Genomic DNA, 23,781 nt, shown 5'->3' on the forward strand with positions numbered 1-23,781 from the left:
GGTTTGCCTCAGGGATCCTTCTTTAGACCTCTTTTCTATATGTATTTACTCCCTTGGTGATAGACTCATGGCTTTAAGTTCTCTCTATCTGCTGACAATTCCCAGAAATATATCTCCAGACCGTATATATTTCCTGAACTACAGGCAATTGTTTATTTCAACATCCCTCCTGTAATCTGTACAAAGCAGGAGCAAAAACAGGTTTTGTGAGACCTAAAACTTACGTAATTTGGGGAAACTTTAAGAAAAATAACACAAAAATATTAATACAAAATTAGGGCTGTTTTTTCTCTCCCACATGTTCTATAGAGATTCACACTTCTTTCTTCTGAGATGTCTTTTAGCATTTTACCATAAGTGCTCGTACTGTAATACTTCTTGTCTGCACCTGACTTTCCTACTTCACTTAGAACACTCTTCAATCCCCCAATACTCCAGCAGTCATTGAAATCTGTATAAGAGAGGTGCCAGGGTTTTACCCCTCACTAGCTAAATAGTAAATCGGCCTCAGTAGGAGGGTATTTGAACTGATTCTAATATAGTCCTCCTTCCTCTTATTTAAAGAAATTGGAAAAGAGAGTCTCTTTGAAGCCAGAGTTCTGGATATAATTTTTTTTCTGATAATTTGATGCATTTGTGCAAGTCTTGGAAGAGGAAAGCAGCATATAGATAATTTTCCTGTAAGTCTTGGCTGTTGCTTCTAGCTGTCAAGGTTGAGGACACACGAGGCTCTGAAGAGCTTTCCAATGTCCACTCTTTGGGTTGGTGGGTGAGAAGAAGCAGTGGTCACAGCAGGGGCTTTTTGATCTGACTTAATCCCTGGAGCACAGATTGATATATCTGTTCTTCTGTTTCCTGGTGAGGAGAGGAAGTTAATGAGGTAGTGATGGGGGAAGAGCTATTGTAGACGTCTGAGCTCTGGCTCCAGAAATTATCTCCACAAAAGGACCTGGTGTAGTGGGGCAACAGAAGAATTTCACATGTTTGTTGGATGTGAGCCTAGAGTGTTTGTTTTTGTTTTTTCCTTTCAGATAAAACCAGTGGAGAATGTAAGGTATCAGAAAAGAAATGTAGATGGAGTGGGCCTAGTGAGTCAAGTAAAGTTCTCATATCTCAACATTCCAAAGGAGGAACAGGAATATTCCATTTCCTAGACGTGTCATGAAAGGATCTTAAAAAGCCCAGCGTTTTTCACAGCCTAACATGGGCCAGCCGTAACAAAAGTGACTCCCATTCTTAGGAGAGACCTGTAAGCATTTGAAAAAGAGTACCAAATTTAAAAAGACCCTGAGGTTGAAAATAGATAATTTAGCAGTGAACTGCATAGACCACATAAGAATGAGGAACACTTAGCAGAAACCAGTGGGGAAAGTTGATGTCCCAGACAAATTATCCCCCTGTAATTTTACTAGGCATTACCCAAGAAAAATAAAAACATCCACAGAAAAACTTGTAAACAGATGTTCCAAACAGTTTTACTCACAATAGCCAAAAACTGGAAAAAAAAAACCTTAAATATCCTAAAATAATAGATAAACAATGCTCTTTACATTCCCACTAGGAATTAAAAAGTTCTCATATGGGGCAATGTTGTCCCCCTGAGGAAGATCAGTAAAATGCAGAGTCACTTTTGACTGTCATGATTGAGGTAGAATGTGGTATTAGCTTCTGGTGAGTAAAGGCTAGAAAGGCTCTTAAGCATCCTACAATGCACAGGACATCTCCTTTAAAACAAACACTATCCAGCGCAAAAAATCGATAGTGCTGAGGTGGAGAATCCCTGTACATGAAGGGCACCAGGAATCTGAATAGCAGAAACTGGAAACGACGATCTCAGAAAAAACAGATATGTAATGTATTAATTCTTAAAGGGTACCAATTTTATTAAGTAGGTGATCAAGCTTTCTCTGTTTGCTTTGAGCTCTCAAGTTATTTTCTGGTGTCTTGGAAGTGACTGATTCACCAAATGGCCTCTTGGGACAATAAATTCTCTTCCTAAATGAAAAAATAAATTCTAACCCTCAAAGCTTTTACTCATCTTCTCATTATATAACTAGTTCTATTATGCTTAACTGAACTTCCAAGCACTCACTTTGGGGCTTCTATTTTATTTTATTTGTTTATTTATTTATTTAATTTATTTTTTGCATCAATCGACCTTTAATGTCCAAGGCATGGATGCAGAGCACAGGAGATGTGGCAGGGTCTCAGCCCCTGCTCCAGAAATGAGGGAGAGATGAACACAAACCAGACATTTCTAACTGGCCACACAAATCTGGGAGGGCAGGGGGAAACAGATCTGGACATTCATTAAAAAATAAACCGAAACTCACGCACTCAGTCTCGTGCTCACCAAAGGGTTTGATATAGGGGACTCACTCACCATCCCAGTGCCCATCCTCCCCTGTCAGCATCAAAAAGAAAGCTCAGCACACACTAAAGTCTTGAGAAGCGACCATTCTCCAGCCTCCCCGCCTACCCCTAGGATGGACTTAAAAAAAAAAAAAAGAGAGAGAGAGAATGAGTTGGATCCCAAACCCCCCTCCACACAGCATCAACCCTACACATGAGAGTTTTTCATGCGATTTGCAAGAATCAACTGGGGCTTCTATTTTAAATGAGCAAATATTTCTTGGTAACAATGTACACTGCATCAGACAATGGGGAAAAATCAATGCATCATTTTTACTTGTTAGTGTAGACCTGAATTAGATCATTTTCCCTCTCTTTTGTTTGTCTTTTCAATTCTAAATAACTTCCCCATTAGCTGTTTTTCTTTTCTGGTGATACTAGTGTTTTCATGCCAAGATTTCAAACCTATATCTTAGGTTTATGTCACTGACATATAAAGTACTAAAATACAGGGACTAGTCAAACTTATTGTAATTCAGCAATAGCCTATATCTAATTGCTTTGCAGAAGAAAAATAAGGAGCTTATACTGTAAAAATATCTACCCATCAAAATGTTTGAAATGGAAATTTAATGGTCTAAACATCTATTTAAGTGCATAGAAAAATGTATAATGGCATTCAAACAAAACCATAGTTGATGAAAATTATTTATCCTTTTAAAATTTTGTCATGAACTGGAGAGCTTGTGATCTCTGGATCCTTTTTTATTAACTTGTACATATAGAATGTCACAACATTGGTCTTGTGGCGATCAAATATGAAACCATTTCAGACGGGAGATTTCTATATACGGATCTTATGCAGGAGATACTTTTCAAACATACCCAATGGCTTCTATTTGAACAGGTGTTTAAAGTTTTTCTTGCAACCTTTGCCTCCAGATTTCTGCAAATACCTACATTATTTCCAGACCTTCATTGTAATTATAAACATAGTTGTTTAAAAAGTGCATTATTCAAATAAAAAGTTGTTTTTAAGTGTTAAAGGGTCACAATTAACTGGTCTAGCTTAGTATCACAATATTAAAATATTATTATAACTCTTGATGTAGACATATTTAATCCAGTGGAAAAGGATTTCACTTTCCAAGTTAACAGCTAACATCTCTTGAGGGATTTATTTTGAAATAAAAGTAATGTATTAATTGCAACTCTACACAAAGGTCAATCCTATGCAACTGAACATAATCAGAGATTTCTATCTCATAAATCGATAACATATTTTCTTTAGAGAAAATATGGACAAGATTGCAATAAACTAAGTTAAAATTCTTCTAACCTTTTGAATTTCCCTGTTCCAGCTATTAAAACAGATTTTTAAGAATAGAAATGTTGAAAATCATTTTACAACATCAGTGACATTTTCAATGTTTCCTTCTCTTACTGTTTTAGATATTTGGACCTTCAGCAATTCATATTTTTCATCACTAAATGGTGAATATAAATTATGGAACATATTGATGATCATTAGATTTAGAACAAAATTAGATTCCAATAATTGAACTGCAGAGGGGAAACTGGGAGAGGAAACAGGAACTAATACTTACCTGATGCCTAATGTGTGCCAGAAGTTTTGCAAGCCACATTGGCATGCATAAAAAAATGACAGTGTTGTGGCTGTATTATTATCCCCATGTTTAGAAATGAGAAGTCTGCGTTGCAGAGAGATTACATACTTTTCTCAATACACACAGTTAATAAAAGTCTGCTAAAGATTTTATCTATGTTTGTCTGACTCCAAAATCTGACGCTTTCTTTTTTGATTTCTCTGATGGAGGTTTTTATTTATTTCCTTTTAAAACCACTTTATAGAGGTATGGTTGACATACAAAAAGCTATGTATTTTTTTATGCATACAACTTGATGAGTTTGGAGAGAAGTATACATCTGTGAAATCATCACCACAATCTATGCCATTAACATATTCATCACCTCCCAAAGTTTTCTCCTGCCCTTTTTATTATCTTATTATTAATTTTGTGATAAAAATACGTAACATAAGACCTATCCTCTTAACCATATTTTAAGTATACAATACAGTATTGTTAACTGAGTCATTATGCTCTACAGCAAATCTCTAGAACTTATTCATCTTGATAATTGAAACTTTGTACCCTTTGACTGATAACTCCCCATTTCCTCCACCTCCCAGGCCTTGGCAACTACCATTTAACCCTTGCTTCTATGAGTTTGACTATTTTATATTTCACAAATAAGTGGTATCATGTACTCCAAAATACATAAGAAACTGTTACAACTCAGTAGCAAAAAAATGGGCAAATAACTGAACAGACGTTTCTTCAAAGGAGACATACAAATGGACAGCAGGTATATGAAAAGATGCTCAACATCACTAATAATCAGGTAAAGACAAATCAAAACCACAATAAGCTATCACCTCACACCAGATAGAATGGTTATTATAAAAAAAACCAAATGATTACAAGTGTTGGTGAGGATGTAGTGAAAAGGGAACCCTTGTACACTGTGGAAAACAGTATAGAAGTTCCTTAGAAAATTAAAAATAGAACTATATGATCCAGCAATCCCATTTTGGGGTATGTATCCAAAAGAATGTAACCAGGATATCAAAGAGATATCTACACCCCCATGTTTATTGCAGCATTATTCACAATAGCCAAGATGTAGAAGCAACCTGAATGTCCATTTCTGCACAAATGGATAAAGGAAATTTGACACACAGTGGAACAGTGTTCTTCCACTGCCGGGGGCACAGGTTCGATCCCTGGTTGGGGAACTAAGATCCAGCATGTCGTGCAGCAAGGCAGAAAAAAAGGAAAACAATTCTGCCATTTTTGGCAACGTGGATGAACTTGGAGGTCGTTATGCCAAGCAAAATCTGACATTTTCTGCTCAGTAGAATATAGTATTAGACCTAGTATTAGAAGATAGTATTAGTATCGCTACTTGTAATAGTAATTGACCTGAGAATAGTGATAGCAGCAGCAGTAGTAATTGACAAAGGAGAGAAAAATTAGAAAGAGGAAGAGAGAAAGCTAGAACTTATTAAGCATTTTCTATGTGCTAAAGATTTTGAATGAATTACTTACTTTAATCCTCAAAACACTGACATACAGTGGGTAGTGCTATTTTGCATATTTAGTAGATAAAAAACTTTAAGTGATGTTAGATTAGTTCACGTAGCATAGCTAATAAATTATATAGTTCATATTCAAACTGCAGGAATCTAATTTTATAACCCCTGTTATTACCACTTGGCTGATAATTTATTATGGTTCATTATATCGCAAGTAAAAAATATATAAGTAACACAGTAATTCTCCTCTGACACAGAATGAGAGAAAAAAACAGAATGATAGGAAGAATCTTCAGTAAGCAAAAGCAGGATAAAAATGACATTTACAGTATAATCTTAACTATATTCAGAATTATTGCAAGAATGAATAAGTGGTGTAACACAAACTGTTACTGATCATATTACCTGTGTTGTGGAAACTACTACTATTGTTATTATTATTTGCTTTTCTTTCTGTATTTTCCAAAGTTTTATTAATTGCAATGATAACTTTAACATTTTCATTAGACAATAAACAGTATTTTAATAGCTTTTTAAAAATTGGAAACATGCAGAAAAGTATTTTATGATTTCTCCATATCAGTATTCATTTTAGACTAAGAATAAAATCAAGATAACTATTGTGAAAGGATTATTACTTCTATGCTTAGAACAGGTAAACACAAAATATAGGTAGGAGAAGACTTTGGTAAACTTTAAAGAGTAACTTTCTATGAAGTTTTAACAACTAAATGAATTATTTTGTTTTTGTGCAGGCATCAGCAAAACCATTATAGATTTTTCCATCTTTAAGATCCAAGCTAAATGTTACAGTTTTAAAGGATTCTGTAATTTGTCCTGCTGTGTATAAAAGCTGTGGTTTTCCCATTGAAATTTACAATCAGCATATTCCATAAAGTTCTTGTTATGTAAAGAAATAGCTGAAAGGAAGTGGCTATAGTATGCTTTGAATTGAAAGCTCAATATCTTTATAATAGAAATATTCATCAGCATGGATTAATTTAAATAAAACTGACATATATACACTACCAAATGCAAAATAGATAGCTAGTGGGAAGCAGCCGCCATAGCCCAGGGAGATCAGCTCAGTGTTTTGTGACCACCTAGAGGGGTGGGATAGGGAGGGTAGGAGAAAGACACAAGAGGGAGGGGATATGGGAATATAAGTATATGTATAGCTGATTCACTTTGTTATACAGCAGAAACTAACACAACATCGTAAAGCAATTATACTCCAATAAAGATGTTAAAAAAAACATGGATTAGAGGATTATTAATGAACAAGAGGAATATGAGGTTTTATTGCATCTATATTTTAGTTTCAGTCAGTGACCATATAAACAATAAATGAAATATGGCAATAGAGAAATGAGAGAAAGACTACCTTTAAGAAACACAGTTGAAAGGAAACATGATACAATTTCAGAGACAAGGTTTGTGGGTTAGCAGACATTTTGTTCTGTCCAAAACATCCATAAGACATTGTTCCATAAGACATTTTTTCCATAAATCATTTGGTCCATGCAAAAAAGTCCTTGAAATTTGGTCCTGTCCAAAATGTCCACAAGCATATTTTATCCAGGACAAATTGTTTTGGACAGGATCAAATATCAAGTACCTTTTGGCATGGACCAAATATCTTATGGGCATTTTGGATAGGACCAAATGTCCTGCAAGGGGTTTGTGGAGAAGCAGTTTAATTTTAACCTCAGTTACACATAATGTCTATCCAGAATATGATCTTTCCAGGACTTAGAAACGTTTCTGAATGAGCTATTTTTATGACACTACATCCTCAACACTGGAATCAAAAGAATTGTAAATAAAAATTAAAGAGAAAAAGTTATTTATAAGTGTTAGAATTTCTTCTTTGTTTCAAAATAGGTGACATCTCAAAGACTCAAATCTTGAAACAGTTAATTTTGGGGACATCTAATTTATGAAGTAATTTCTTTTTGCTAATCTTTAGAAATATTGAGACTTTGGATTATTCAGGGATGCAATATGAAAGCTAGGATGGAAATGACATTCTGAGGAAAAAACTGGCATACTAAATAAAATTTTCAATTACCATCACCCTTTCTGCATACAAGTCATTTTATTTTGCTTTCGATTAAGGTTTAAATAAGGGAAATGTTTACTATATCAAAATATGATTTATCCATTTAATAATAAATATCACTATTTTCATTAAAGTTCATAACTCTTATTAATGTTTTTATAATAAAATAATTATCTGCAAGGAACCATGTAAATAGCAGCTAGCTGAATTGAGCTATCAAAAAAAAGATAAAAGTAAACATGCAATCATGAAAGATCTGAGAAGCTATTACATGCATAACATGTATTATCTAACCTCAAGTTCTACATAACTTCACTGGGAAATATGAAAAAAATTACAGTGCAATAAAACCATTATTTTATATTACAGAATATTACCATTGTTTTCTATTTATGATGTGACTTCCCAGTAAATTATGTAATTTGGCTGGCATTTGATGCAAGTCCATTTAACATTTTAAAGCAGTATTATAAGCTTGATCAAATTCTAAAATAGTCTTTTGCTTAAAGACTGGAAACACTCTAAACTGATTATTTAGACACCATAATGAGTAGAATATTGAAGAAGAAAATATGAGGGAAAATGGAAACTGTTTTCAAAGAGGAAGTACATTGAAAAAGATTTAAAAAATGAAAAAGAGATATAAAATGTGCCTTTCACTAGCCTTTCAACTGCCCAAACTTTTCCACTGAAGAGTAAAGTTACTAACTACAAAACTATCAGAGAGAATCCTTTGCCTACTTACCACTTTCTAGACTTCACCTCCACTATGTTCATTATTCTCTTTCCCTTAGAAATTTGCAACTTGGAAAATACAGATCTCACTAGTAAAATTTTTCAAGACATTGTCTCAGTAATTTAAAGTCTTTGCTTTCTGTAAAGTAATCTAACTTTCTTTTTCTCTAGGAACAGTATTTGAGGTCCATTTCCAGCTTTTCTGCCTGGCTTATTTCTATGCCAGTTTTCTAATTGGATGAGTCAGCGCTCTGTCAATTTCTTTTATAAAAACATTATGAAATGTTAACTCTTGATCTCTTTAATGGGATCTTTGTCAATTCAAATTGGGGGCCCTTTGGCACTCAACAGTTTCCATCAGATATTGCATTTACAACTATACTGCCACATTTCAAAACATGAAAGCCAAAGAAAATACTGCAGGTTTCCAGCTAAGGATGTGGAGTTTAGATCAATTCTTCAAAAAAAAACACAAAAGCCAAATCTCTATTGCCATGTCGTGATGAGTTTTACACTTGAGAAACTCCAAAGTTTTGATAGTTATAGCTATTGTATATTGTCTTATTATTGATGTAAAAGTTTTTTTTTTAAGAGTGATAATAATCATCAAATTGAGGTGAGGAATGCTGCTTAAACTTTTCTATGAAAAAATTTTCTAGGAAATAACTTTTTAAGATGAAGAAGAAAAGCAGAAGTATTAGCGGGGTTTGATTTACTTTATGTTCATGAGTGGCAGCAATGACTTTTTTTAAGTATATTTGACATAATAACAATAACAAAAGTATAGCATTAAAAGAAAAGGATGCTATGAGGGGAAAGATTACTAATGTTTGCTACTATTTTATTCATGTCATCTAATACATATTGGAGTTATCTTTAATTTTTATTAATAATTTTTATGGCTTAGGCAATTATTTTTAATTATCTTGAATAAATTTAATTATAAAGATACTTAATGTAAATTTCTTATTGAATTAAATAAGGAGGAGGTTTCCTTTATACTTTGAGTATCACCACTTTTAGACTGCAAAAAAAACCAACAACAGTCTATAGTGTAATCTGGTTGGGGATTTTATTCAGGAAAAATAAATCTAGCAAGCAAAGTATTCCAATATGTAATACTGATATAAGAATATTCAAAAGAATATTACATCATTCAATAAGAATATGAATATGACAGAGTGTAAATAAGAATTATTCAATAAGAAATACACAGTTTCTTATTGGGAGAACTTATACTTTCTTCCTATGTATTCCAGAAGGATTAACCTGAGGTATTTTTATCCATTTGGTAGGCAATTGTATTATCTTCGTTTATAGTTGAATAAGCAGAGATACAGAAAGCTTAAGTAACTTGTCTGAGGTCAGATAACTTCTAAAGAGTGCCACAGGTTCATAGATTGACTGATTCTAGTGACAGTGCTTTTATCTACTGTGCTGTGTTGCTTCTTTCTATGGTCCCCAGATCCAAGCATTTTATCAGAGTTTTTCAGTTTTTATTAAGTATATTTATGTGTAAAATAAATGTCTTTTTCACATATACATGTATCATTATAATAACATCCAATCACTTCATTTAATATTAGGATTGTTGTCCTTTATCCAAGTATAAAATGACTCAGTTACAGAAAACATAAATAATGGAAAACAGAGTAAAGAAGGAACACTGACAAATTAATATTCTAGAATTAGAGAACAGGTTATAATGGAATAGACAATAATCAAAGAAGAGATAGAAGATAATTCCCCTAATGTCTCACTGATTAACAAGCAAAATCTATAGAATTTGACCTCTCTCAAGAAATATCCTGGTATTTTAAGTTTATTTTGAGAACAAGTAATGTGGCTAAGCCATATGAGGGGAAAACAAAAACAGACTTTCATAATAGAATAATGTGGGGGCTTAACATTAGTTCTAAGTGATAAAAATATTTAGTAATAATTCTTTAAGGAAAAAGTACTTCAATTGAAGAATTTTAACCAGGTGTATTATAATCCTTGTGTAAGTGCAAAAGACACAAAGTATCAGACGTCTAAGGGTGGAAGAAATAAAACATCCATAAAATCTCCTGAAAAATATAGTCAAAACACAATCTATCAATAAATTATTTTATTCTCTAAAGAAATCAAGAAAAAAGAGACAAGGGAAAGAAATTATCAGTAAAACTATGAAAACTTGTATTTACTAATAATTATTACCTCCATGATAATGAAAGCACCTGTAAGAATCATGACATAAAAATTAAATGAACATAATCTACAATTACTAATGACATGTATCTGAAATAACATTTTATCGTCACAACAACTGAATGAATGATGGAGCTAAAAGAAGAAAGTAAATGTTAATTTTTGTTGAGTACCACCATAGGGAAAAACAAATATTTCTTTCTTTCCTAAACAATCTAGATTTTTTTTTTAGTATATGATCTTATTTTTATTCTTATATTAGCTTTGATTCAGGCTTATTGGATCTTGAACATTATCAAAATTAGATTAGGATTTTCTTAAATTTTCATTTCCTTCTCCAAGCATTCCACTCATCTTGTGGAAAATTATTCATTCTTTATTTAAAATAGCCACTTATGACTTCCAGTACAAGTAGGATACATTAGGTAATAGGAAGCCAATACTTCTGCTGATAACAACTAGAAAAAAGCTGGATAAATTTAAAAAATAAATAATTTGAAGGCACCAAAGACTATTTCATCCCCACACAGCATCTCTAATTCAGTCCTATCACCTAACAGAAGAAAGATACCTTCTCTTGGAATACAGCATCATCTGGAGCCTCTATGATTTTTTTCTAACAAATTTATTGACATAAAGTAAAAAATTATTAGACATGTTAAAATATAAGACAGTAAGACTGATAACCTAGAGAAGGCAACAGGCAATAGAGGCAAACCAAAAGGTAATTCAGACATTAGAATTAATAGAAAAAAGTTTAAGTAACAACTGATATGTTCCAGAAAATGCAAAAAATAGAAAAAAGTATTTGAAATTATGGAAAAATTCATTGGAGAATTTAAATCTATAAGAGAGCATTAAATGGAAGTTTAGGAAGTGGAAAATCAAATACCTGATTGAAAATGTAGCATATGGATTTCACAATACATTTGACAGAGCAGAAAACTTAATCATTGTGAAATGGAACATAGGTGAATAAAACCAGTCAAATTGAAACAGAGAAACAAAGAATGTTAATAGAAAAATAGAGCATAAATATACATGAGATGCACTGGAAACGTCTAATATGTCTGCCTTGAGTCCCAGAGACAGAATGGAATGGAGATGAAGCAATATTTGAAGAAATACTTGCCAAGAATTTTTCAAAGCTAATGCAAGATATCAATCCACATATTGAAATGAATCACAAGCAGAACGTATATAAAGAAAATTATAACAAAATATATCATAAATGAAACCAAAGGCAAATAGGAAGTCTTTAAAGTAGTTAGTGAAAGAAGACACATTAATTTCAGAAGAGTAATAAGCCTGAGACCTGACTTCTCAACAAAACTGATTCAAAGACAAGGACTATGGAGTACTATCTTTAACCTACTGAAAGAAAATAGCTCTAAACAAGAATTCTATACCCAGAAAAAAACTTTAAATAAATTTGAAGATGTATTGTAAAACAAGAAAAAATACTGAGGAAGTTTCTCACTACACAAAACTGCAATAAAAATACATAAAATTGATTTCTGTAGTCAAAAGGGAAAAGTTCAAGATGTAAACATGGAGATACAAGGAAAAACAAGTAACAGTGGAAAGGGGAAAATATGGATAAATATAAATGAATATTGTCCATACAAAAGAGTATTTAAAAAGACTTTGTAATTTGAAATAAATTTGGAACCAAAATGCATGACAACATCAATGTAAAAGTCTGGAGGGGGAAGTGGTAATAAAGTCAGTCAGCTGTATAGCAGATTCCATGTCTCAGAATATGATTGCTTGACCACTCCCATTAGAAAATCATCCCTTCCATAAAACTCAAGGAGAGAGCAAGAATGTGCAGTTATTTTCATTCTGTACCAATACTATCTCTTAAATTAACTAAGAAAACTAAGTGATTGATAGACCCACAGAAAACTAAGCTTCATTGCTGTAGAGATGGAGGGACCCAGATTCTCACCATGGTCAGATATCTTCAATAGCTCTGCTCCCTGAGTTACAAAGCTACTCTAAAGAAATGGCCATGTTGAGCATTAATAGGAGAGTGTTATGTAAAATCTGTTTCATTCCATATTCTTCACATAACTACAGCTGTGTTGTCACAAACTAATTGATTAGTTCTTGCGATGGTTAGATTTATGTGGCAACTTAGCAAAACAGGTTTCTTCGAGGAAGAAGAAATTCTGCCTCAAGTCCGCGGTGTCAACTGTCTGAGTTTCTAGCCTATGAGCCAGCCATACACATTTCAACTTGCTTAGCTCATTATTGAGTAAGCCAATAAGCTTATTGGGTAAGCCAACTTCTTGAAATAAATCTCTCTCTCTCTCTCTCTCTGTTTCTCTCTCTCCCCATATATATGTGTATGTATGTGTATATGTATATATGTAATATATACATATACACATACATACACATATATAATCTCCTCCTCTTTCTATTCCTGTGGAGAATCCTGTGGACATATGTTTCTATTTTATTTTCTTTATGAATTTGATGTAATTTAGCATATGTTCCTATAAGTTTTCTAATAACTGAATGGATTTTTTTACATGCAACTCAGATATATTTCCACAATAGTCTATTTGCTTTGTTATAGGTGGTGACAAGTTAGAGAAAAATTGTGTATAAGTTCTCAACATAGCTTAAGAATATATCACCTAAATTTTGAGGGCATGGACCACTTAACTCTTGCTTTAAGTGAATCCAATGGTAGTCATGGGCAACTCTGTAAGAAAATGTTGGACTTACCTCCCCAACTATACCATACTTACATACTTACTTTTAAGCAAAAGTTCTACCAGTTATTTTGATGAGTACTGATTGTATGTTCAGTGTTCAGTGGATTTAGTAAAAACTCATGGTTCTAGTAGAATTAAATGAATTTTAATTCTAATAGAGACGTTTAGTTAATATGACTAGTACAGCATCTAGTGTGGTATAAAACAGGCTTAGAATATAGTTCTAATTTTTCACATTAGAGATCTACTGCAATTTCTCCTCACCACGAATGATGACGCATTCTTTTAAGACACGTTTTTAAGTTCTACTGCTAAACGAGATACCTAAATTTGTAATCATTTTATGTACTTGGCATGGGTTGGATGCCAAGTGCATAAAAAATATAGGCAAATAGGCAGTTATTTTTATTGGCTTACAATGTTTGTTTCTGCAGTACAGCAGAATGAATCAGTTATAAATATACATGTATCCACTCTTTTTTAGATTCTTTTCCCATATAGACCATTGCAGAGTATTGAGTAGAGCTCCCTGTGCTATGCAATAGGTCCTTATTAGTTATCTGTTTCATATATATTGGATTGGCCAAAAAGTTCGTTCGGGTTTTTCCATAAGATGCTACGGAAAAACCCGAACGAATTTTTGGCCAACCCAATAATACTGTGTATATGTCAATCCCAATCTCCCAATTTATCCCACCCCTGCTTCCCCCTTGGTAACCATAAGTTTGTTTTCTACATCTGTGACTCAATTTCTGTTTCATACATAAATTCATTTGTACCATTTTTTAGATTCTACATATAAGCGATATCATATGATATTTGTCTTTCTCTGTCTGACTTACTTCACTCAGAATGGCAGTCTCTAGGCCCATCCATGTCGCTGCAAATGGCATTATTACATTCTTTTTCATAGCTGGGTAATATTTCATTGTATATATGTACCACATCTTCTTTATCCATTCCTCCGTTGATGGACATTTAGGTTGTTTCCTTGTCCTGGCTATTGTAAATAGTGCTGCAGTGAACACTGGGGTGCATGTATATTTTCGACTTATGCTTTTCTCCAGATATATGCCCAGGAGTGGGATTGCTGGATCATATGGTAGCTCTATATTTTAGTTTTTTTAAGGAACCTCCACACTATTCTCCATAGTGGCTGCACCAATTTACGTTCCCACCAACGGTGTAAGAGGGTTCCCTTTTCTCCAAACCCTCTCCAGCATTTCTTGTTTGTGGATTTTTTGATGATGGCCTTTCTGACAGGTGTGAGGCAATACCTCATTGTAGTTTTCATTTGAATTTCGCTAATAATTAGTGATGTTGAGCATAAATTTAAGTATGTGGGAATGCTTTGTAGGCTTCTTGGAAAAGTGGAAAATCATGTGCTCGAGGCATGATTACACATATGTAGAATATCTTTTCTGCCCTCACAAGGAGAAAAACATGAATAGCTTCCCTTTACAAGATATTATATAATTACTCTTATACTGAAATTAATCAAAAAGATAATACATTAAATATGGTAAAATATATAAATGGAATATCGTTTTTAGATCATGATAAATGTATCCCCAACATATGTCTAACACATCTATTCAACTTGTTTTTGTTTGGAACTGGTATTTTCCTATGGTGATAAATTTTATACAGAAAGCCATTCTCAAAAACAAATTTATTATATCACTATTAATATCTTCCTGACTTTATTTCTTCTAAAACAGTTACAATTCAGAAAAGCCATTATCCTGAATTTTTCAATGATTACTCCTACAGCGTCTTTCCAATAATTTTTTCTAAAAAGAATATCTCTACACCCTCTTCAATTGCAGCTCTCTGTATAACAAATATGTTGTTCTTTTGGGATAGCATAACGTTAGATTTAGCAAGTTTTGGTTGGCACATCTCACCCCCTTCCTGATTTGCTCTGTTGGTATGATTTGTGCTGTTTTGGTTTTTATTGTCACAACATACTGTCTAAAAGCTTTGCATAATGTCTTTCAAGTGGTTAGACGTAGTAAACACTACAGACTTTTTTTTTTTGAGGTACGCGGGCCTCTCACTGTTGTGGCCTCTCCCATTATGGAGCACAGGCTCCGGACGCACAGGCTCAGCATCCATGGCTCACGGGCCCAGCCGCTCCGCGGCGTGTGTGATCCTCCCGGACCAGGGCACGAACCCGTGTCCCCTGCATCGGCACGTGGACTCTCAACCACTGTGCCACCAGGGAAGCCCAACACTACAGACTTTATTCAAGGTGACTGTATCTAACGGGAGTAAAATTCATTGTCCATTTTTTAAACCCATTTTGTTATGTAGTTAATAAAAACAAATGCATTTACTTGAACACACCATCTTGGTTTTAAAAGTTAAAAAAATTAAGTCCCCTAAGATGCTGTAGCTTCAAACCATACATTAATAAATTGGATAATACAGGAAACTCAACAAAAATTCCATTTTCACTGGCACCTAAAAACCAAAGAGTCAAAAGAAAGAATGAATAATATTTCAGAACTTGGATAAATAAATATGTATACAATTATAAATGTATGCCAAAAATTTTAAGCTTTTCATTTTATACAATCAATTAAACTATACTTTTTTCTTAAAAATGTTTTCTTTTATGGATGGGTAACAGTAACAAACTTGATTATTAATGTTGAGGTGCTTTCTTTTTTCTTTACTTAATCAGAAAAGAAGCCAGAATTATTAGTCAATAGTCACATGTTCATGCACACATATTTTTATAATCTTCACATATCATGTAACCTTTGGGACAAAGAAGTTAAGTATCATATTATAACAAGAGCTTGAATTGAGGTCTCACAACTCACATTGTAGTCCATTAGTCTCAGATAAAGCTTACAATAGCAGACATGATTACTTAAACAGTTCAGGAATATGTGAGATATTATTCAGTCATCTAGTATAAGTAATCATAAAGACATGCCATAATTTATTACAGTTGGATCAGGCAATGCATCCTGAAGCACCAGCAAAATTATTCCCCTTTATATGTATACTCAACTAATCTTTACATGCAGAGTCTCATGAAGAAAAGAACCACTGAGAGTAAAGCAGACCAACAGGGGGAGATGACATGGATATCTGCTGCTATATCCATGTAAGCTATAATTTAAGGTCAGCAAAACCAGAGTTGACTTTCTCTTTTCCCCTATGAAGAAGTAAGATGCCAAAACATCTTAGAAGTTGGCTTTGATTCACCTGCAGGTGTGAAGAGTTGAATGTGAGTAGCCATGGTGATTGAATAAATAAAAATGTAATCTGAAAAAAAGTATACCTTTGAGATTAAAAATTTTACATCAGCCAAAATATGCTATAATATTTTTAAGAGAGATTTTTTTAAAATCAGAATGAAGGATACTAAAACTTACATGTGAAATTGTTTGATTTCACAAAGTAGTAGTTTATATTTTTTTTTGGTAAATAGTCATGCAAAAACCTTTTATTTTTCTAAAGCCATGAGCTTTTTAATGTGCTTTAAAAATTGTGTTTTCTGGGACACTTAAATCCCTGAGCTACATTTATTTTCTAAGTAATAGCTAAGGAATGATGATAGATATTCAAATATTTTCTGCAGAGTGAGATTGCGGACAGTGATTAAAATGCAATGACTGGTTTTATAGGAAATTATCTTTATAACCATTTAATCGAGTCCAGTTTATAGAAATCTCTGTTTATTACCAAGTATGAACACATCTAAATGTAAACCATTATTTCACTGTTGTTTTCAGTATAGTCAACTGCTGATTGCCAGAAAATATAATACCTGTAATATGGATTTTCCTAAACAGTTTACATTAAAACATAACTTTTCCTTGCTATCTAATTTGCTTCTAAGGTTTTTCTTTCACCAGGGAATTTCTTATGGGATATAAACTTATTTTATTTAAAATTAATAATTTAGATAATAAATTTGCCAGTCATGCATAGTTAAGATAACCCTGCTCTATACTGATCAAATGTTTTCAAACACAAAGAAGGAGGTATAAGTAAACATAACTTTGTATAGAGGGGAATTTAACTTTACAGTTACCTCTTTTTTTTTTTTTTTTTGTCTATCTGGGAGTCTTTATTTTGCATTTATTTATTTATTTATTAACATCTTTATTGGAGTATAACTGCTTTACAATGGTGTGTTAGTTTCTGCTTTATAACAAAGTGAATCAGTTATACATATACATATATCCCAATATCTCTTCCCTCTTGCATCTCCCTCCCTCCCACCCTCCCTATCCCACCCCTCTAGGTAGTCACAAAGCACTGAGCTGATCTCCCTGCACTATGCGGCTGCTTCCCATTAGCTATCTATTTTATGTTTGGTAGTGTATATATGTCCATGCCACTCTCTCACTTTGTCCCAGCTTACCCTTCCCCCTCGCCATATACACAAGTCCATTCTCTAGTAGGTCTGCGTCTTTATTCCTGTCTTGGTCCAAGGTTCTTCAGAACTTTCTTTTTTTTATATTCCATATATGTGTGTTAGCATACAGTATTTGTTTTTCTCTTTCTGACTTCACTCTGTATGACAGACTCTAGGTCCATCCACCTCAGTAAACTCAATTTCATTTCTTTTTATGGCTGAGTAATATTCCATTGTATATATGTGCCCCATCTTTTTAATCTATTCATCTGTCTATGGACACTTAGGTTGTTTCCATGTCCTGGCTCTTGTAAATAGAGTTTCAATGAACATTGTGGTACATGACTTTTTTTTTTTTTTACATCTTTATTGGGGTATAATTGCTTTACAATGGTGTGTTAGTTTCTGCTTTATAACAAAGTGAATCAGTTATACATATACATATGTTCCCATATCTCTTCCCTCTTGCATCTCCCTCCCTCCCACCCTCCCTATCCCACCCCTCTAGGTGGTCACAAAGCACCGAGCTGATCTCCCTGTGCTATGCGGCTGCTTCCCACTGTCTATCTATTTTACATTTGGTAGTGTATATATGTACATATTACTCAGCCATAAAAAGAAACGAAATTGAGCTATTTGTAATGAGGTGGATGGACCTAGAGTCTGCCATACAGTGTGAAGTAAGTCAGAAAGAGAAAGACAAATACCGTATGCTAACACGTATATATGGAATTTAAGAAAAAACAAATGTCATGAAGAACCGAGGGGTAAGACAGGAATAAAGACACAGACCTACTAGAGAATGGACTTGAGGATATGGGGAGGGGGAAGGGTAAGCTGTGACATGACTCTTTTTGAATTATGGTTTTCTCAGGGTATATGCCCAGTAGTGGGATTGCTGGGTCGTATGGTAGTTCTGTTTTTAGTTTTTCAAGGAACCTCCATACTATTCTACATAGTGGCTGTATCGATTTACATTCCCACCAACAGTGCAAGAGGGTTCCCTTTTCTCCCCACCCTCCCCAGCATTTATTGTTTGTAGATTATTTGAAGATGGCTGTTCTGACCTGTGTGAGATGATATCTCATTGTAGTTTTGATTTGCATTTCTCTAATGATTAGTGATGCTGAGCATTCTTTCATGTGTTTGTTGGCAATCTGTATATCTACTTTGGAGAAATGTCTACGTAGGTCTTCTGTCCATTTATGGATTGGGTTGTTTGTCCTTTTGATATTCAGCTGCATGAGCTGCTGGTAAATTTTGGAGATTAATCCTTTGTCATTTGCTTCATTTGCAAATATTTTCTCCCATTCTGAGGGTTGTCTTGTCGTCTTGTTTATGGTGTCCTTTGCTGTGCCAAAGCTTTTAAATTTCATTAGGTCCCATTTGTTTATTTTTGTTTTTATTTCCATTTCTCTAGGAGGTGGGTCAAAAAGGATCTTGCTGTGATTTATGTCATAGAGTGTTCTACCTATGTTTTCCTCTAACATTTTAATAGTGTCAGGCCTTACATTTAGGTCTTTAATCCATTTTGAGTTTATTTTTGTGTATGGTGTTAGGGAGTGCTCTAATATCATTATTTTACATGTAGCTGTCCAGTTTTCCCAGCACTATATTGAAGAGGCTGTCTTTTCCATTGTGTAATCTTGCCTCCTTTATCAAAACTAAGATGACCATATGTGCGTGGGTTTACCTCTGGGTTTCTATCCTGTTCCATTGATCTATATTTGTGTTTTTGTGCCAGTACCATACTGTCTTGATTACTGTAGCTTTGCAGTATACACTGAACTCAGGGAGCCTGATTCCTCCAGCTCCGTTCTTTCTCAAGATTGCGTTTGCTATTCGGGGTCTTTTGTGTTTCCATACAAATTGTGAAATTTTTTGTTCTAGTTCTGTGAAAAATGCCAGTGGTAGTTTGATAGGGATTGCATTGCATCTGTACATTGCTTTGGGTAGTTTGGTCATTTTCACAATGTTGATTCTTCCAATCCAAGAACATGGTATATCTCTCCATCTACTTGTATCATCTTTAATTTCTTTCATCAGTGTCTTATAGTTTTCTGCCTACAGGTCTTTTGTCTCCTTATGTAGGTTTATTCCTAGATATTTTATTCATTTTGCTGCAATGGTAAATGGGAGTGTTTTCTTAATTTCTCTTTCAGATTTTTCATCATTGGTGTATAGGAATGAAAGAGATTTCTGTGCATTTGTTTTGTATCCTGCTACTTTACCAAACACATTAATTAGCTCTAGTACTTTTCTGGTAGCATCTTTATGATTCTCGATGTACAGTATCATGTCATCTGCAAAGAGTGACAGCTTTACTTCTTCTTTTCTGGTTTGGATTCCTTTTATTTCTTTTTCTTCTCTGATTGCTGTGGCTAAAACTTCCAAAACTATGTTGAATAATAGTGGTGAGAGTGGGTGAGAGTGATCTTAGTGGAAATGGTTTCAGTTTTTCACCATTGAGGACGATGTTGGCTCTGGGTTTGTCATATATGGCCTTTATTATGTTGAGGAAACTTCCCTCTATGCCTACTTTCCTGAGGGTTTTTATCATAAATGGGTGTTGAATTTTGTCGAAAGCTTTCTCTGCATCTATTGAGATGATCATATGGTTTTTCTCCTTCCATTTGTTAATATGGTGTATCACATTGATTGATTTGCATATATTGAAGAATCCATGCAGTCCTGGGATAAACCCCACTTGATCATGGTGTATGATCCTTTTAATGTGCTGTTGGATTCTGTTTGCTAGTATTTTGTTGAGGATTTTTGCATCTATGTTCATCAGTAATATTGGCCAGTAGTTTTCTTTCTCTGTGACATCTTTGTCTGGTTTTGGTATCAGGGTGACGGTGTCTTCTAGAATGAGTATGGAAGTGTTCTTCCCTCTGCTGTATTTTGGAAGAGTTTGAGAAGGATAGGTGTTAGCTCTTCTCAAAATGTTTGATACAATTTGCCTGTGAAGCCATCTGGTCCTGGGCATTTGATTGTTGGAAGAGTCTTAATCACAGTATCAATTTCAGTGCCTGTGATTGGTCTGTTTATATTTTCTATTTCTTCCTAGTTCAGTCTTGGAAAGTTGTGGTTTTCTAAGAATGTGTCCATGTCTTCCTGGTTGTCCATTTCAATGGCATATTGTTGCTTGTAGTAATCTCTCATGATCCTTTGTATCTGTGCAGTGTCAGTTGTTACTTCTCCTTTTTCATTTTTAATTCTATTGATTTGAGTCTTCTCCCTTTCTTTCTTGATGAGTCTGGCTAATGTTTTATCAGTTTTGTTTATCTTCTCAAAGAATCAGCTTTTAGTTTTATTGATCTTAGCTATTGTTTCCTTCATTTCTTTTTCACTTATTTCGGATCTGATCTTTATGATTTCTTTCCTTCAGCTAACTTTGGGGTTTTTTGTTCTTCTTTCTCTAATTGCTTTAGGTGTAAGTTTAGGTTGTTTATTTGAGATGTTTCTTGTTTCTTGAGGTAGGATTGTATTGCTATAAACTTCCCTCTTAGAACTACTTTTGCTGCATCCCATAGGTTTTGGGTTGTAGTGTTTTCATTGTCATTTGTTTCTAGGTATTTTTTGATTTCCTCTTTGATTTCTTCAGTGATCTCTTGGTTATTCAGTAGCATATTGTTTAGCCTCCATGTATTTGTTTCCTTTACATTTTTTTTCCTGTAATTGCTATCTAGTCTTATAGTGTTGTGGTCAGAAAAGATACTTGGTACAACTTCAATTTTCTTAAATTTACCAGTGTTTGATTTGTGACCCAAAATATGCTCTATCCTGGAGAATGTTCTATGATCACTTGAGAAGAAAGTATATTCTGTTGTGTTTGGATGGAATATCCTAGAAATATCAAATAAATCCATCTAGTTTCATGTGTCATTTAAAGCTTGTGTTTCCTTATTTATCTTCATTTTGGATGATCTATCCATTGGTGAAAGTGGGCTGTTAAAGTCCCCTACTATGATTGTGTTACTACCAATCTCCCATTTTATGGTTGTTAGCATTTGCTTTATGTATTGAAGTGTTCCTATGTTGGGTGCAAAAATATTTACAATGGTTATATCTTCTTCTTGGATTGATCCCTTGATCATTAGGTAGTGTCCTTTTTTGTCTCACGTAATAGTCTTTACCTTAAAGTCTATTTTGTCTGATATGAGAATTGCTACTCCACCTTTCTTTTGATTTCCATTTGCATGGAATATCATTTTTCATCCCCTCACTTTCAGTCTGTATGTGTCCCTAGGTCTGAAGTGGGTGCCTTGTAGACAGCATATATATGGGTGTTGTTTTTGTATCCATTCAGCCAGTCTATGTCTTTTGCTTGGAGCATTTAATCCATTTTCATTTAAGGTAATTATCGATATGCATGTTCCTATTACCATTTTCTTAATTGTTTTGGGTTTGTTATTGCAGGTCTTTTCCTTCTCTTGTGTTTCCTGCCATAGAAGTGCCTTTAGCATTTGTTGTAAAGCTGGTTTGGTGGTGCTGAATTCTCTTTGTTTTTGCTTGTCTGTAAAGGTTTTAATTTCTCTGTCAAATCTGAATGAGATCCTTGCTGGGTAGAGTAATCTTGTTTGTAGGTTTTTCCCTTTCATCACTTTAAATATGTCTTGCCACTCCCTTCTGGCCTGCAGTGATTCTGCTGAAAGGTCAGTTGTTAATCTTATAGGAGTTCCCTTGTATGTTATTTGTTGTTTTCCCCTTGCTGCTTTTACTATTTTTTCTTTGTATTTAATTTTTGATAGTTTGATTAATATGTGTCTTGGGCGTGTTTCTCCTTGTATTTATCCTGTATGGGACTCTCTGTGCTTCCTAGGCTTGATCAACTATTTCCTTTCCCATATTAGGGAAGTTTTCAACTATAATCTTTTCAAATATTTTCACAGTTCCTTTCTTTTCTTCTTCTTCTTCTGGCACCCCTATAATTCGAATGTTGGTGCATTTATGTTGTCCCAGAGGTCTCTGAGACTGTCTTTAATTCTTTTCATTCTTTTTTCTTTATTCTTCCCTGCAGTAGTTATTTCCACTATTTTATCTTCCAGGTCACTTATCCGTTCTTCTGCCTCAGTTATTTTGTTATTGATTCCTTCTAGAGAATTTTTAATTTCATTTATTGTGTTGTTCATCATTGTTTGTTTGCTCTTTAGTTCTTCTAGGTCCTTGTTATGTGTTTCTTATTTTTTCTGTATTCTATTTCCAAAATTTTGTATCATCTTTACTATCATTACTCTGAATTCTTTTTCAGGTAGAATGCTTATTTCCCCCTCATTTATTTGGTCTGGTGGGTTTTTACCTTGCTCCTTCATCGGCTGTGTGTTTCTCTGTCTTTTCATTTTGCTTAACTTACTGTGTTTGGGGTCTCCTTTTTGCAGGCTGCAGGTTTGTAGTTCCCATGTTTTTTGGTGTCTGCCCCCGGTGGCTAAGTTTGGTTCAGTGGATTGTGTAGGTTTCCTGGTATAGCGGAGTAATGCCTGTGTTCTGGCGGATGAGGCTGGATTTTGTCTTTCGGGTGGGCAGGTTCACATTCGGTGGTGTGTTTTGGGGTGTGTGTGACCTTATTATAATTTTAGTCAGCCTCTCTGCTAATGGGTGTTGTTGTGTTCTTGTCTTGCTTGTTGTTTGGAATAGTGTGTCTAGCACTGCAGCTTGCTAGTCAATGAGTGGAGCTGGGTCTTAGCATTGAGATGGAGATCTCTGAGAGAGCTTTTGCCGTTTGATATTACGTGGAGCTGGGAGGTCTCTGGTGGACCAATGTGGTGAACTCAGCTCTCCCACCTCAGAGGCACAGGCCTGACACCCCGCCAGAGCACCAGGACACTGTCAGCCACACAGCTCAGAAGAAAAGGGAGAAAGGAAGGAAGGAAAGGAGAGAGGGAGGGAGGAAGGAAGGAAGGAAATAAAATAAAATAAAGTTATTAAAATAAAAAATAATTATTAAAAATTAAAAAATTTTTAAAAAGGACAGAAAGAAGGAAGAGAGCAACCAAATCAGAAAACAAATCCACCAATGATAACAATTGCTAAAAACTATACTTAAAAAAAAAAAAGAAAAGAAAAAATGGACAGACAGAACCCTAGGACAAATGGTAAAAGGAAAGCTATACATACAAAATCACCCAAAGAAGCATACACATACACACAAAAAGAGAAAAAGGAAAAAATATATTTTGTTGCTCCCAAAGTCCACCACCTCAATTTTGGGATG

Source organism: Monodon monoceros, unplaced genomic scaffold (assembly GCF_005190385.1).
Source record: "Monodon monoceros isolate NGI ecotype Baffin Bay Population unplaced genomic scaffold, NGI_Narwhal_1 Super_Scaffold_6, whole genome shotgun sequence".
NCBI classification, from domain to species: domain Eukaryota; kingdom Metazoa; phylum Chordata; class Mammalia; order Artiodactyla; family Monodontidae; genus Monodon; species Monodon monoceros.